Source organism: Anguilla rostrata, chromosome 6 (genome assembly GCF_018555375.3).
Source record: "Anguilla rostrata isolate EN2019 chromosome 6, ASM1855537v3, whole genome shotgun sequence".
NCBI lineage: Eukaryota > Metazoa > Chordata > Actinopteri > Anguilliformes > Anguillidae > Anguilla > Anguilla rostrata.
This window is the reverse complement of record NC_057938.1, coordinates 29184221-29197237: the sequence shown is the minus strand read 5'-3', so window position 1 is coordinate 29197237 and position 13017 is coordinate 29184221. Positions and strand designations below refer to the sequence as shown.

The following is a 13017-nucleotide window of genomic DNA, read 5'->3' as shown; positions in this document are numbered from 1 at the left end:
CGATGGGGCTCTCATGGACACCTTCCTGGGCCGCCTTGACAGATGCCTGGGGGATAAGCAGATGGAGTCGGAGTTGAGCACCGAGGAGCTCACCTGGGCCGTGCTCTCCCTCAATCAGCACAAAGCTCTGGGTCCTGACGGAATCCCAGCTGAGTTCTATCAAACTTACTGGGATCTCCTGAAGGAGGACGTGGCTGAGGTCTTCAGATCGGCGTACAGGGAGGGGCGGTTGGGGGCCTCACTGAGACAGAGCTCAGTAGCTCTTGTCCCAAAGAAGGGGGACCTGAAGGACCTCCGTAACTGGCGGCCGATCAACCTCCTCTCAGTTGACTATAAGATCATGGCGAAGGCGCTGATGAGGAGGTTCCAAGGCCTGATAACATCGGTGGTCGGACCGGACCAGACCTGCAGCGTGCAAGGGAGGTCCATTAATGACAACCTGCTCCTCGTGAGGGATTTAATCATCCACTCCGGGGAGCGGCGGTCCCCCTTGTGCCTTCTCACTCTTGACCAGGAGAAGGCATTTGACTGGGTGAGTCATGTGTGCTTGGAGAGAGTGCTAGAGAGAATGAACATTCCTGGCCCCCTCCGGCGCTGGACAAAGATCTGCCTGACTGACATAACGGGCAGAGTGGTTGTCAACCGGCAGCCCTCTGACCCGTTTGCCATCAGGTCTGGCGTCAGGCAGGGGTGCCCTCTAGCATCTCTCCTGTACGTCATCTACTTGGAACCGTTTCTCCAGGCCATCAGGGCCAGCCCCGGAGTGGCGGGTTACCCGCTGCCGGGGGCTAGGGGAGAGCGGCTAAAGGTGATGGCGTACATGGACGACATCACCATCGTCGCCACAGATAGTCGCTCCATCGCTTGTGCCACCAAGGTGTTGGACGACTTCTGTGTGGCCACTGGCACCCTGGTCAACAGGACAAGAGTGAACAGTTTCTGTCTCCCTATTATAGTGAGCCTCTAACCGTTTCCTTCCCTGTGCGCAGACATACCATCAAGCTCTTGGGGGTGACCTTCCAGGCTGAGAGCCCTACGCCGCGTCCGAAACAAAACCGGAGCTGGAGTGCGCGGCCCCTGACCATGGCGGGTAAGATCCTTGTCTTGAAGGCAATTGTCCTGCCCATTCTTCTCTATGTGGGGAGGGTGTTTCCCCCAGACAAGGCCACCAGCAAGAAAATTGTTAGGTTGACCTTTTGCTTTGTCTGGGGGAGCAAAATGGAAAAACTGAGTAGAGCCACCCTCCTCAAAGAGGAGAGGAATGGGGGGCGGGGGGTCCCGGACATAGTCACAATCATTATGGTGCAAGGTCTGGCCGCCCTGGTCCAGAACGCTGGGAAGGTGGGAAAGGCCTCTGGTGCCTTTGCCAGGTACTATGCCACCCCCTTACTACGGGCAATGGGCCTGGGTGTGCTGGACCTTACCATACCATATAGCTGGGACCCCCCCTATGTCTATCAGGCCCTGAAGGACTTTGCTTTCGGGACGGGATTGCCCAGGGCTGGCCTGACCTCGTGGAGCTATAAAATCATCATGGCTCATTTAAGATCAAACGAGACTGCCACGCTCCCGAGGTCAGGGCCGGCCCGGGACCCGCAAGTCATCTGGGCAAATGTGACGCACAAGTGTCTTACCAACAAACAAAAAGACATTGCCTGGATGACAGCTCACAGGTGTCTCCCCACAAGAGTTTTCATGTATCGCAGGCACTTAGCCCTGACTGAGCGCTGCCCCCACGGTTGCACTGACTCGGAACACATTTACCACCTGTTCTGGGAGTGCACCGTGGCTAGGCGGGTATGGGGCCTTGTTGTTTCCTCTGTCTCCCATAACAGGTTGCTGCCGAGGTCCTCCCTGACGGCTGAGAGCGTCCTCTACGGTCCCCGAGAGGGATTCAAGACCACGGAGCTCCAGCGTCAGTGGGGATCGTCAATACCATCAAGCAGGTCCTGTGGGAGACGAGGAACATCAAGGTCTACCAGAAAACAACTGTGGACCTGGTCACTCTCCAGAGGAGGACACAGAACCTCCTCCAGGACAGCGTTCTGGCGGATTTTCGAAAGAACAAGGACCTGGCTAGAGAGAAATGGGGGGTGGACCACTGGAAAGAACTCATCATATAGTCCACCCCCCTAGGAGGGGCACCCGCTCTTCACCCCATTCCCGAGCACACGTATTGTTGTTTATATTTTAAAGAAAATTGTATTTATTGTAAATATTCTTAAGATAATTTTGTCTTGTGATTATTAGTTAAAATATAGGTAGGGTTGTTGTATTAGGTTTCCTTTTTTGATTTTTTTGGTAATTTAGTGAAAGTCTGTCTGAATGTACTTTTTGTTCCTTTTGACGTTTTAAAGGAATATGTTTTAAAAATGTAAAATGTTTAAAACCAATAAAGACACATCAATAAAGTTTAATTGAGTTTTGAATTGTCTCAGAGTCTGCTACCTGATAGAGCCCTGTCTTGCTACAATAGGTTTGCTGTCACTTGTCACCTAGCCAACATTAAAATTCTTGGTTTTATGTCAGAATGATCTTACAGCATGCTTGTTATCCCAGCTAGCTTGCTTTTAACTTGAAACTGTGAGTTACAGTAATGCAGAAATGTGTGTTTGTTCAGCTAGATAAGGAAAGTTTTATTGCATTGATAATGTAAAATAATTCTTTGTTTTAACTCACAGTATTAAGCTGAAACAACAAGTGATTAAAAGTTCAATCAACTTTGACAACTTAAAAAACAATGTTGAGACAACTAGAACATTGTAGTTAAATCAACTTTATGAACTTTAATTTCAATTTTAATTGAAACAAAGGTAATCTTCAAATTGAGTTGACTTGCATTTTCAAGGCAGCAGGTGAACTTGCATTTCCAAATTAAACCAACTGGAAATGTCTTACAGTGTGTGCAGTTGATTCAATGTATTTGGATGTATCAACATAATTTTAGCAAGCTCACAATCTAGCTAGCTAGCTAGCTAACGGCTAACGTTAGATCATCTCTGAGTTTGTAAATTTGCTAATTTCAGATTTTAAACATGGCAGTGCGTGAATGTCATTTGTGTGGGTACTGTTAAAGTTAACGTTGTTTGTGTGGGTCATAGAGTTATAGCAAAGTCGATTTAAGCCGTAAGCCTAAGAGGGCTCCACGTTTTGTTCTAAGAGATAAATTACACCCATTAATATCACCACCGTGGATTTCGAAGCTCTTACGTGCTTTTAGAAAGTAAGTTGCTATTTTGAAACTACAACAATGGTCGCTTTCTAACAACCACCACTCAAGTTTCAATACTAGCCCTCTTGCACGTGACAACCGTTGTAGTTTCAACATAGTAACTTTTTAGCAACTTACTTTTTTAAAGCACATAACTGTTTCTAAATTCACGGCTGATATATTATTGCGTGTAATGTATTTCGTAGAACAAAACGTGAAACCGTCTTCGGAATACTTTCGTCAAATACCTTATTTTCGGCAGAAAACGAAATTCCTATACGAAATCTGACGTGCATATCTCTGGAGGGAACCAATGGCGGAAGAAACGTTCGGGATTGGCCTACAAAATACGTAATCACTGTAACACTCTATTTGTGTAGCGATTGGTGCTGTCGAAAGTCTGTCTTTCGTCATACCATGTAAAAAAAATGTGTGGCTGAAGTTAGTGATGAGAGAATGGCCTCTTCTCTGCATTCGACAGTCGCCATTATTTGACTGCAGGGATAGACACGAGACACATTTAGTTCGGAAATATCGGTATTGTGAACGCTTTTCGCGTATGTTTTGCGGTAATACTAGCCTTTATTTACACGTGTGCTTACGATTGTGTTAGCCAGGAGCTTTATCTTCCGACAGAAAAAGCACATCAATTATAGCTAAATTAGCTAGCGGGTTATAGGCTAATAGGTAGCTAGCTAACGTTATCAAGCCATTGATTTAGCTAATCCTCACATAGGAAGCTATCTTGATAATAGCTTTAACCGTGTGCATTTCGGTTAATAAGATGGCTGTTTGCTAACCAAAAATCTACTAACCTGAAAGTGAACGAATTGAGAAGAGCTCAGCTTCTGCCTAACTGTTACGAAGCAAGTGCGCTTTATGGAACGCGACTTTTGGCCAGTTGGCTAGTCATTGAGGACTGATCTGCTTGCCTGTGAGTACGTGAAGGACTGCTATCAAGAAGCCCCTTGGAAGGAGTGGAAGAACTGCTTACCGCGTCCGAACTGACAAAATTGATCTCATCAACAAGCGAAGGTAATAATTGTTGAGGAAAATGCTTAACTAGCTAATCGGGTGTTTTCTTACTTACAACACAAGTAAACTAGTTATAAAAACGGCTATGTAACATGTACCTCTTGTTGAAAACAGCATTAGGCCTCTGATCCTCCGTACGTTATTACCACGAGAGAAAGTAGCTAGCTAGTATAATTTCTTGATGTGTATTATTAGCTTGGTTCTTCGTTAAAACATTTGAAGCGCCGGCAGTGGCTGACCAGTTAGCCAGCTAAAATGCAGTCGGTTGTTTGTCTAGCCATCTAGACTCGTTATGCTAAATTGCCTGCAAAATGTACTTGTGACTAGTAGATACTATCATTATTCTAGGAGGAGTCGAGCGTGGCAACGCTTCACCGGACTAGACTACAGTTTTTCTTGAAATAATGTGGCTAGCTAGGTGAATTTACTTTGTATTAGATTAGTCTACCTAGCTCATCGAAGATTCGGTACTTTGGTGTGTTTGTGCAACTGTAAACCGCTTTAGTACCACCCTTTGAGTTCGAGTTATTTCGCTAGACATTTCGATTAATTTGTGCTTTTTGTGAACCCACTTGCTTGGGATCAGCAGGAGCTAATAACAAGCGCGAAATGTTAGCTAACAAGTCTCAATGACGATGTGCAGTAGAACCGTTTGTTATGCCTATCGATTTGTCGACTGAAGTGTTTCGAACTCGTACACTTCAGTCCGTTGACATTGTGGAGAACTTGTTCGAGAGAACTGCTTATTTATGAAAACAGTAGAGGTTTCCTAAGTTAAATCAATTCAAATGGGTCATTCAGTTACGGAACGAATACAAGTATGCGCAAGTGTGGTCCTCTGTTTAGGAACGTTTCCCCAAATAGAGCGGAAACTGGAGTCGCCTCATGCATTTTTCAGGCAGCCTGTTAAGACAGCGACGCCAATAGAAACATATGAGAACCAGGAAGTACAATTTTTCGCTCAACAGACATGCTCAGTTGTGTTTCTCAAATCACGTGGACAACGAGGATAGCGCAGTCATAGAGCTTGTAAGTGAAAACGTCGCCAAGCCACTCCCCTCGTTTCCAGCAAATTTGTCAATGGGAAAATGAATGGGGCAATTTTCAGTAAGCACTATTTTTAGTTACAAGTCGGGAACCAGTTAGCTATTGGTATGCGGTACTCATGACATATGACTCATGAAATATAATATCAGCAGCACGATTGACCCATGAGAAGTACAAGGTACAACGTTGTGTACGTTTAGTACGCTTAGGAACTACACCGGTACTGTACTCACGACGCACGCTTATGTCGTCACGGCTCAGCTGGAACACGCTTGCGCCCTTTTACTTCTAGTGTCACTTTGATATCTTATTTCAATTTAACATTACTGGAAATAACAGATTTGTTACTATTAAGTTATATTGTTTATTTCACATCATAATTGTATGGTCGTGATGACAACAGGATTTCCTTTCAGGGATCTATAAAGTACAACCATAGACCGTATAAAAGAGTACAACCTAACCTAACTAACTTAAGACGTAATTTCAAATGGAATATAATGTCATATATATTTTTAACACAACAATATAGCTAGCCAGCATGGTTTTCGATAAATTACCGACAATATATTTACTACTTTGTTTTAATAGACAATTTCTAATAAATAGTTTTATCTCTTGCCTACTGCACCTGTCTTGTCTAAGTGCACTGTGATTCTGATTTTCACAATGTGTGTATTCCTTTGTAAGTGCTGTGAGCACACTGAAAGTCTGTTACACCGAAGCCTTACGAAACGAAGTTTCGTTACATCGTGTACTGTACAGCATATGGTTTGTAATGACAAATAAACCTGACTTTGACAGCTAGCTAGCTACCTGCTGATCCAGCCCTTCCTAACGTTAACGTTAGCTAACCAAAACTTTATGAACGATATCTTTCATGCTGACGCTGACAGACCCGCTAATCTACCCTGGCTGTATATGACCTGCTCCACATGGTTGGATCTGGAATGATTTTCTCCCTTCTTCACATTATTGTCCTGACCATTGCAAAAATGCATTAAGCTAACCAATGACACCGCATTTGTCGTGGGTATAGCTGGCTAGCCACCGGTGTTGGGTGCAGTTGGCCCTGTCTGCTGGTCCAGAGTCAGTTATTTTCTTCCCCTACTAATGATTAAAGTTAGGACCTGGGAAGGGAAATCTGATCCCAGACCAGTAGTTAGGCACCGCACTTGGCGGGTAGACTTACAAGCACACGTGGTTGTGACGTGTATCCGTGCGACTCATTTAGTGTAGTTGAGGACCACCAGCACATCGTAAATCGACAAATCCGTTTTCCCTCCAGAGATTGAAATAAATATAACCAAGCATATGGTACGGTAGAGAATGATGGTCCCAAAAAAACGTGAGAAATCTTTTATTTTTAATCGCTATAGATATTTTACAATCAATGATTTTTTAAAAAGTCGTTAGGATTTTAACATTGGGCTGTGACATCACGAACCAGACGCCCCCTGGAGGCAATTTGACTTCCAAGCTCAATTGGCTAATATAAAGAAAATTTTTTTTAAATCATATCTTTGTCTGTGCGGTAGGAAAATATTTTACTTCGGAAAAATATGAAAAAACGTTATATTCAATATTCTAAACGTAATCAAGGTATAAAAAGACTAGCTATTCTCCATGCAGTCCGAATAGTCAAAAAAATTACGCCCTATGTCTTTTCCTAACCACTTTTCCTTGACCTCGAAGGAAAACGTCATGAGGTCAAGGAAAGATGTGAAGGAGAATTCATAAGGACTTTGGAAAAGACAACCGTGGCGCTAAGAGAATCCGACTGCACTTACATTAGTCTACGTAATTATGCGACGGCGGATGTTATTGACGTGGGTCTGCCGTGGTGAAACTACAATGTTCCGAAGATGGACTACTAAAAGCACATTTTAGATACTTCGCCCCGTGCGTTCTTACCGTGTTGTTTAATTTAGGCTATATAAACGTGGACAACCTGGTGAAAAATATTACTTCATTACCAACGTTGGTATTGAAATAAAAGGTTACAATTCCTTAAGGAATTGTGTGGGCTTGCTTCAAATTCCAACTGGCACAATGCATTTCAGTGAGGGCGCATAGCTCAGAAGTACGAAACCATCCAGACCCACGTCGCAACGTAGCGTTACGTATACAGCCGGGGATGAGTAAGTAGCGATTATGTTAGTCATATTAGTCATCCTAAAAGTGTCATGAGTAAAACTTGGTTAACTATATAGCTAGCTAGCTATGGCATGTCCTCACCCCTGTATTTGTTGTCCTCCGTATGTCCATGCATCTGTATCAGTGGTTGTAGCTGTGTGTCATTAGCTCCTACTCATGTGTGCAGGATAGCATCCGTACAAGGGTTGTAGCTGTGTGTCCGTAGCTCCTACTAATGCATGCAGGATAGCATCTGTACACGCTAACTAGGTTAACTAAAGTAGGTGAAATGCTAACATGTTAAGATGTTATCTTCTGTACACAGGGTCCAAAATTAACTTTTTGACTCACCGGCCAAGGCGGCTGGTAGATGAAAAAATCCACCGGCCAAGCATATTTTTTACCAGCCAAAATAATAAATTGCCTTTTTGTGTCACATTTGTTTCAGTACATTTCATTGAGATAATAAGGTATTATGTTGAATACAAACTTAAAGAGGAGGCCAGAGGAAAATTTGAAGCAAAATTATTTTAATATATTGATCAACAGTTAATCAATTCAAGCCATTCATTTTAATCAACTTAAACCTCCTCATCAGACTCCTCACTGATTCTATTGTTTTCCATGAATAATTCAAAACCTATAGTAACTTATCTTAAAGTAAGCTCTTACACCAGCACTAAGTATATCTGTGAGAATTGTGCGCGCGCGTGTGTGTGTGCGAGTGTATATAGGCTACAGCTGGAGCTTGGCTGTGTTTACATATGGCATCTCCACCTTAATATCCCATCCACCCTGCCCCCAACCTCGCCCGTCTACTGCACTTTGAACCCATACAGACCTCATTTCTCTCCTTATCGGAGGTGTGGACATTACTCCTCACTCTCTACCCTCTTTGCACGGTCCATGAAGTCTGGCCTCCTGCTCCTGACAGAGTCCGGATGCCACGGCATCACAGCTTTTGTGGGGTCATACTCCGTGATCTGTGGAGAGGACAGCTGGACCATAAGAAGATGTGACAGTGTATCAGACCTTAGGTTGGACTGCCAATCGCTTTTCACCTGTTTCATGGTATTAGAGCCCGACCAATATATCGGTTTGGCCGATATATCGGCCATTATTTGACTTTTTTGACGACATCGGGATCGGCAGTTATGCGGCGGATGTGTCCCGATTTTTAAATAAGTATAATAAACAAAAAAAACATTGATTATTTATCTGTACTTGTCTGTTCGAACATTGTAATTGCCGTTTACTAGAATTATCCAGTAGAGGGAGCTCTAATACAAGTGTGAAGTGCAGCAGCTGACGCGCTACTTCTGTAATAAGACGTTTGTCACTCGTGCCTCATCCAATATTCTCCACTGCAAGACGTGTCTGCACAGATTCGATTGCCGCAATAAAGGTACGTATATTTAGTTAAAGTTTTTAATTAAATGCGTTTATACGACCACTATGTTTATTAATCCTCATTATCAAGCGAGTGAGCTAGCTAACATTGGTTCACTTTAGCAAGCTAGCTGGCTAGCAAGCCTTTATGAAGTGGCAGTGAGCACATAAGCAGCGTAGGATCTACATTTCCAGAGGACATCGCTGTATTCTCAAATAAATAACCAGCCAAAATAAAATGGTGATTGAATGCATCACACATTTGTTTTTTTAATCTGAGATAATGATATTAGCTACTATATGATGCTGCGTCAATAGCCAACGCGTTATTGCAAGCGAGTGTGCCATCTAGTCACGCGTCATCGTAGCAAGCCAACCAGACCGTAAAAACGCTGATAAAACACTTCTAACGTGGATCATTTTAAGCCATGTTATCTAGCTTTGTCGTGATAACATGAGAGAAGGATTGCTGTTGAAGTGAATCAACCAACAGTTAGGCTAAATGTAACCTGTACGAAAGCGCATTGTAGTTTTTTTCACCACCAAATTCTTATGGACAAGCTTCACGTTACGTATTTCATCCAGTCAATTTAGTTTCATCTAACGTTACACTTGATTCACTCATTAGCTCCGCTAGATAAAGTCTTACTCTTTGAGATCATGCAGTAGGAATACAATAAGAAAATATAATTCATTTAACTTACTGAGAATAAATAATAAGAAATAACGAGGCTATGTCAATAGCTAATGCGTTATTGCAAGTGAGTGTGTGTCATCTAGTCACGCGTCAGAGCGCATTGTAGTTTTTTTTCACCACCAAATTCTTATGGACAGGGAAGCTCGCTAGATAGTCTTACTCTTTGAGATCATGTAGTAGGAATAAAATAAAATAATTCCTTTACTGAGAATAGATACTAAGAAATAATAATAATAAATTAATAACAACAACAATAATAATATTCATGAAAATACATGTTTGAAACTGGAACTGATTTTTTTTTAATTAATTCTTTATAGATGGCTGGAAAAGAAAGGAGTAGTGGAGTTATTTTGAATTCACACCACTTGAAGATGGTGTTAATATATATATTTAATTTAATATCATCTTTTACATTTTTTTATCTATCAAAGTTATTTGTGTGTTTATTTTTATTTATTTGTTTGCTTATAAGTTAAAAGATCTCAAATATAGAACCTTTGATAAAATAAAGTTTTTCAAATTGATTTGAAAATGTTGCACTTTTTGACAAAATATTGGTCAAAACATCGGTAATCGGTGGGCTAGGACTCTCCAAAATCGGGATCAGCATCGGACCCAAAAATCTGGCATCGGTCGGGCTCTAATTTACAGCATAGCAGAGTCTGACAACAATGTACAATGTCTTGGAATGCTTTAAACAACAAAATAAATTAAAATAAATATCGAAGTTTTTTCACTCTATGCGGTGCTCGGCTGTACCGAGGACGAGGTGCTTGGCTGCGATTCGTTGACCCAAGGCTCAGCTAACGTTGACTCAGCGGAGCTGCGAATGTTAGCATTTAGGGCTGTCACTTTTTATTCAAAATTCGAATTCTTGTTCGAATCAATGCCTAAGTTAATCCGATAATGAAACAACTTTTGGTTATGCTGAGATTTAAATCACTATTCCAGAAGCAAAATTAGACATGTTATACATTGTTAGAAAGCTCTCGCCTACTGAATAAATAAATTGTTAATGAAAGTTTGTTTGCGATTATGAAATGGGATGGGATTGCAAAAGGAGAGCGAGCCAAGGCATGTTAAGTTAGGGTAGCCTACATTATCCGCGTCCATTCCGCTGGAGTATCAAATTACATAAAGATTCAAATTAATTCGAACGAATTCCATTTTATTTGTTATTCGTTCGAATGTAATTTTGGGAAAAAAGTGACAACCCTGTTAGCAGTCTCTTCCTCATCGCCATCACCCCGTCTGAATTAACTGTCTAAGGTTTTTTGGCTTATCTGTCCTCCTTGACATTATCCCTAAATGTCACAAAGGAAGTAGGCTATCTGTGTTACTGAATGTTTGGCTAGCTAGCTAAGTTAGCTAAATGACCACGTTGTAGTGCACATCAGTGTCATCAAGCTAATGTTATTAATAAACATGTGAAGTCGTTATTTCAGTGGCGATTAATAAGTCATGTAATGTTACAATGTATCGAACGTTACATTGATGCTACTAGTTTAACGTTACCTACACACTGCTTAAGTTAATATAAAAAGAATGTACTTACCGACGAGATGATAACGCAGTTTGTAATGAGGTTAGTTAACCTACTAAATAAGAAATGGTGGCTTGCTAGGTAATGTTACCTTGTGATAGTTGATAGTGATAGATGTCGCTGGTGAGCTTTCCAACCAAGCCGCCCCACTGTAACTGTAGTTTAAAACACATCTTAAAAATACATTTAAAAAAAAAAAGAAAAAGAAAAAACATTCCTTGATGCTTAGGCCCGGCGGGGGGTCAATTTAGGCCTGGTGGGCCACCAGGCTTGCAATACACTGGTGGAAACTGTGTGCTTAGGATCACTGTCCTGCTTGGAAGACCCAGTTTTAACTTTCTAGCTGATGTCTTGAGGTTTTGTTTCAGTATTTCTAGATAATTCTCCTTCTTCATGATGCCGTGTATTTTCTGAAGTGCACCTGTCCCTTTTCCAGCAAAACACCCCTACAACATGATGCTGCCACCCCCATGCTTGACAGTTGGGATGGTGTTCTTCGGATTAAAAGCCTTACCCTTTTTCCTCCATACATAGCGATGATCATTATGGCCAAGTTCAATTTGTTTCATCTGACCAGAGCACACTCCTCCAAATGGCTCGGTCTTCATCCTGGTGATCACCTGCAAACTTCATTCTGGATTTTTTATGCCGGACTTGGAGTAGGGGCTTCTTCCTTGTGCTACAGCCTTTTCAGGCTAATGCGTTGTAGAATGCGATGTGATTCTTTTAATGGTGGATGTAGATACTTCTGTACCTGATGCCCAGGGCTCTACGCTAACTTTTTTCCCAAGGAGTAGGCTACATGTGCTCCTAATTGAAAAAACTTAGGAGCACACACAGAAATTTAGGAGCACAGTGGAAAAATGTTCAAGTAACACAGTTTATTAACAAACAATTTATTACATACATATTTATACTGCACGTGCATGTGTGTGTTACTAGTCATAACTGAAGTGAGCCATTTTGGCATTTATTATCTTTTTGGATATCCAGAATTGCATTCTTGCTAGTAAAAATGATGCCACTTTCAGATATCTAAAACTGCATTCTGGATAGGAAGAATTACAATTATGGATATCCACAATATTTATACATAGCCTATGTCCACAATTGTATTTTTCCTAGTAAAATTGCAGTTGTATGTATCCAAAATGACATTTTTACTTGTCAAAATGTATTTTTGGATATTCAAAATTACATTATGGATATTTTATTTTATTTTTCTTATTTAACCTTAATTTACCCAGGGTAGGTTCGCTGAGCACAGATTCTCTTTTGCAGGAACGCCCTGCTTCACACTCTTACACATTCACACCTGGGAGCTGCCCAGTACAACCACAGTCCTCTATTGTTGGCCACTGAGCAGCTTCACTGGAGGGAGAGAACATTTTTTAGCCAATTAAATCGAGATGATTAGGTGGCAAGTTATTGCGAGAGCCACATCTGGGATTTTAGCCAGAACACCGGGGAACCCCCTACTCTTTGCGAATAGTGTCATGGGATCTTTAATGACCACAGTGAGTCAGGATCTCGGTTTAACGTCTCATCCGAAAGATGGCATCTCCTACAGCACAGTGTCCCCGTCACTGCACTGGGGCATTGGGGTTTATTTGACCAGACAGAAGATTGCCCCCTGCTGGCCCACCAACACCACTTCCAGCAGCAACTCAGTATTCCCTGGTGGTCTCCCATCCATGTACTAACCAAGCCCACAGTTGGTTAGCTTCAGTCAGTCGGCAGGAGCAGAATGCATGGTGGTATGGCTGCTGGATATCTGGGATGGTTTTTCATTTTGGATATCTGTAATTAAAATTATGACTAGTAACATTGGATTGTAGATATCTACAATGGGAGTTTTTCATAGTAAGAATTCTATTGCAGATATCCAGAATGACGTTGTGGATATCTGAAATTGAAAGCCCAAAACACACAAATGGCAAAAGTGACGTCATTTGT

At 41.9% G+C, this 13017-nt stretch overlaps 2 protein-coding genes across 3 annotated transcripts in view; one reads left to right on the top strand and one right to left on the bottom strand.

Annotated features, from left to right (window-relative positions):
- LOC135257879 (saccharopine dehydrogenase-like oxidoreductase) overlaps positions 1-13017 on the bottom strand; it is a 385462-nt gene that overhangs the window by 205305 nt on the left and 167140 nt on the right. The window lies entirely within an intron of this gene.
- Positions 3616-13017, top strand: part of nrbp1 (nuclear receptor binding protein 1) — a 96680-nt gene continuing 87278 nt past the window's right edge. For both annotated transcript variants that reach the window (XM_064341091.1, XM_064341089.1), the window contains exon 1: positions 3616-4246. The gene's annotated coding sequence lies outside the window, so the exon portion shown is untranslated. The remainder of the gene's footprint in view (positions 4247-13017) is intronic.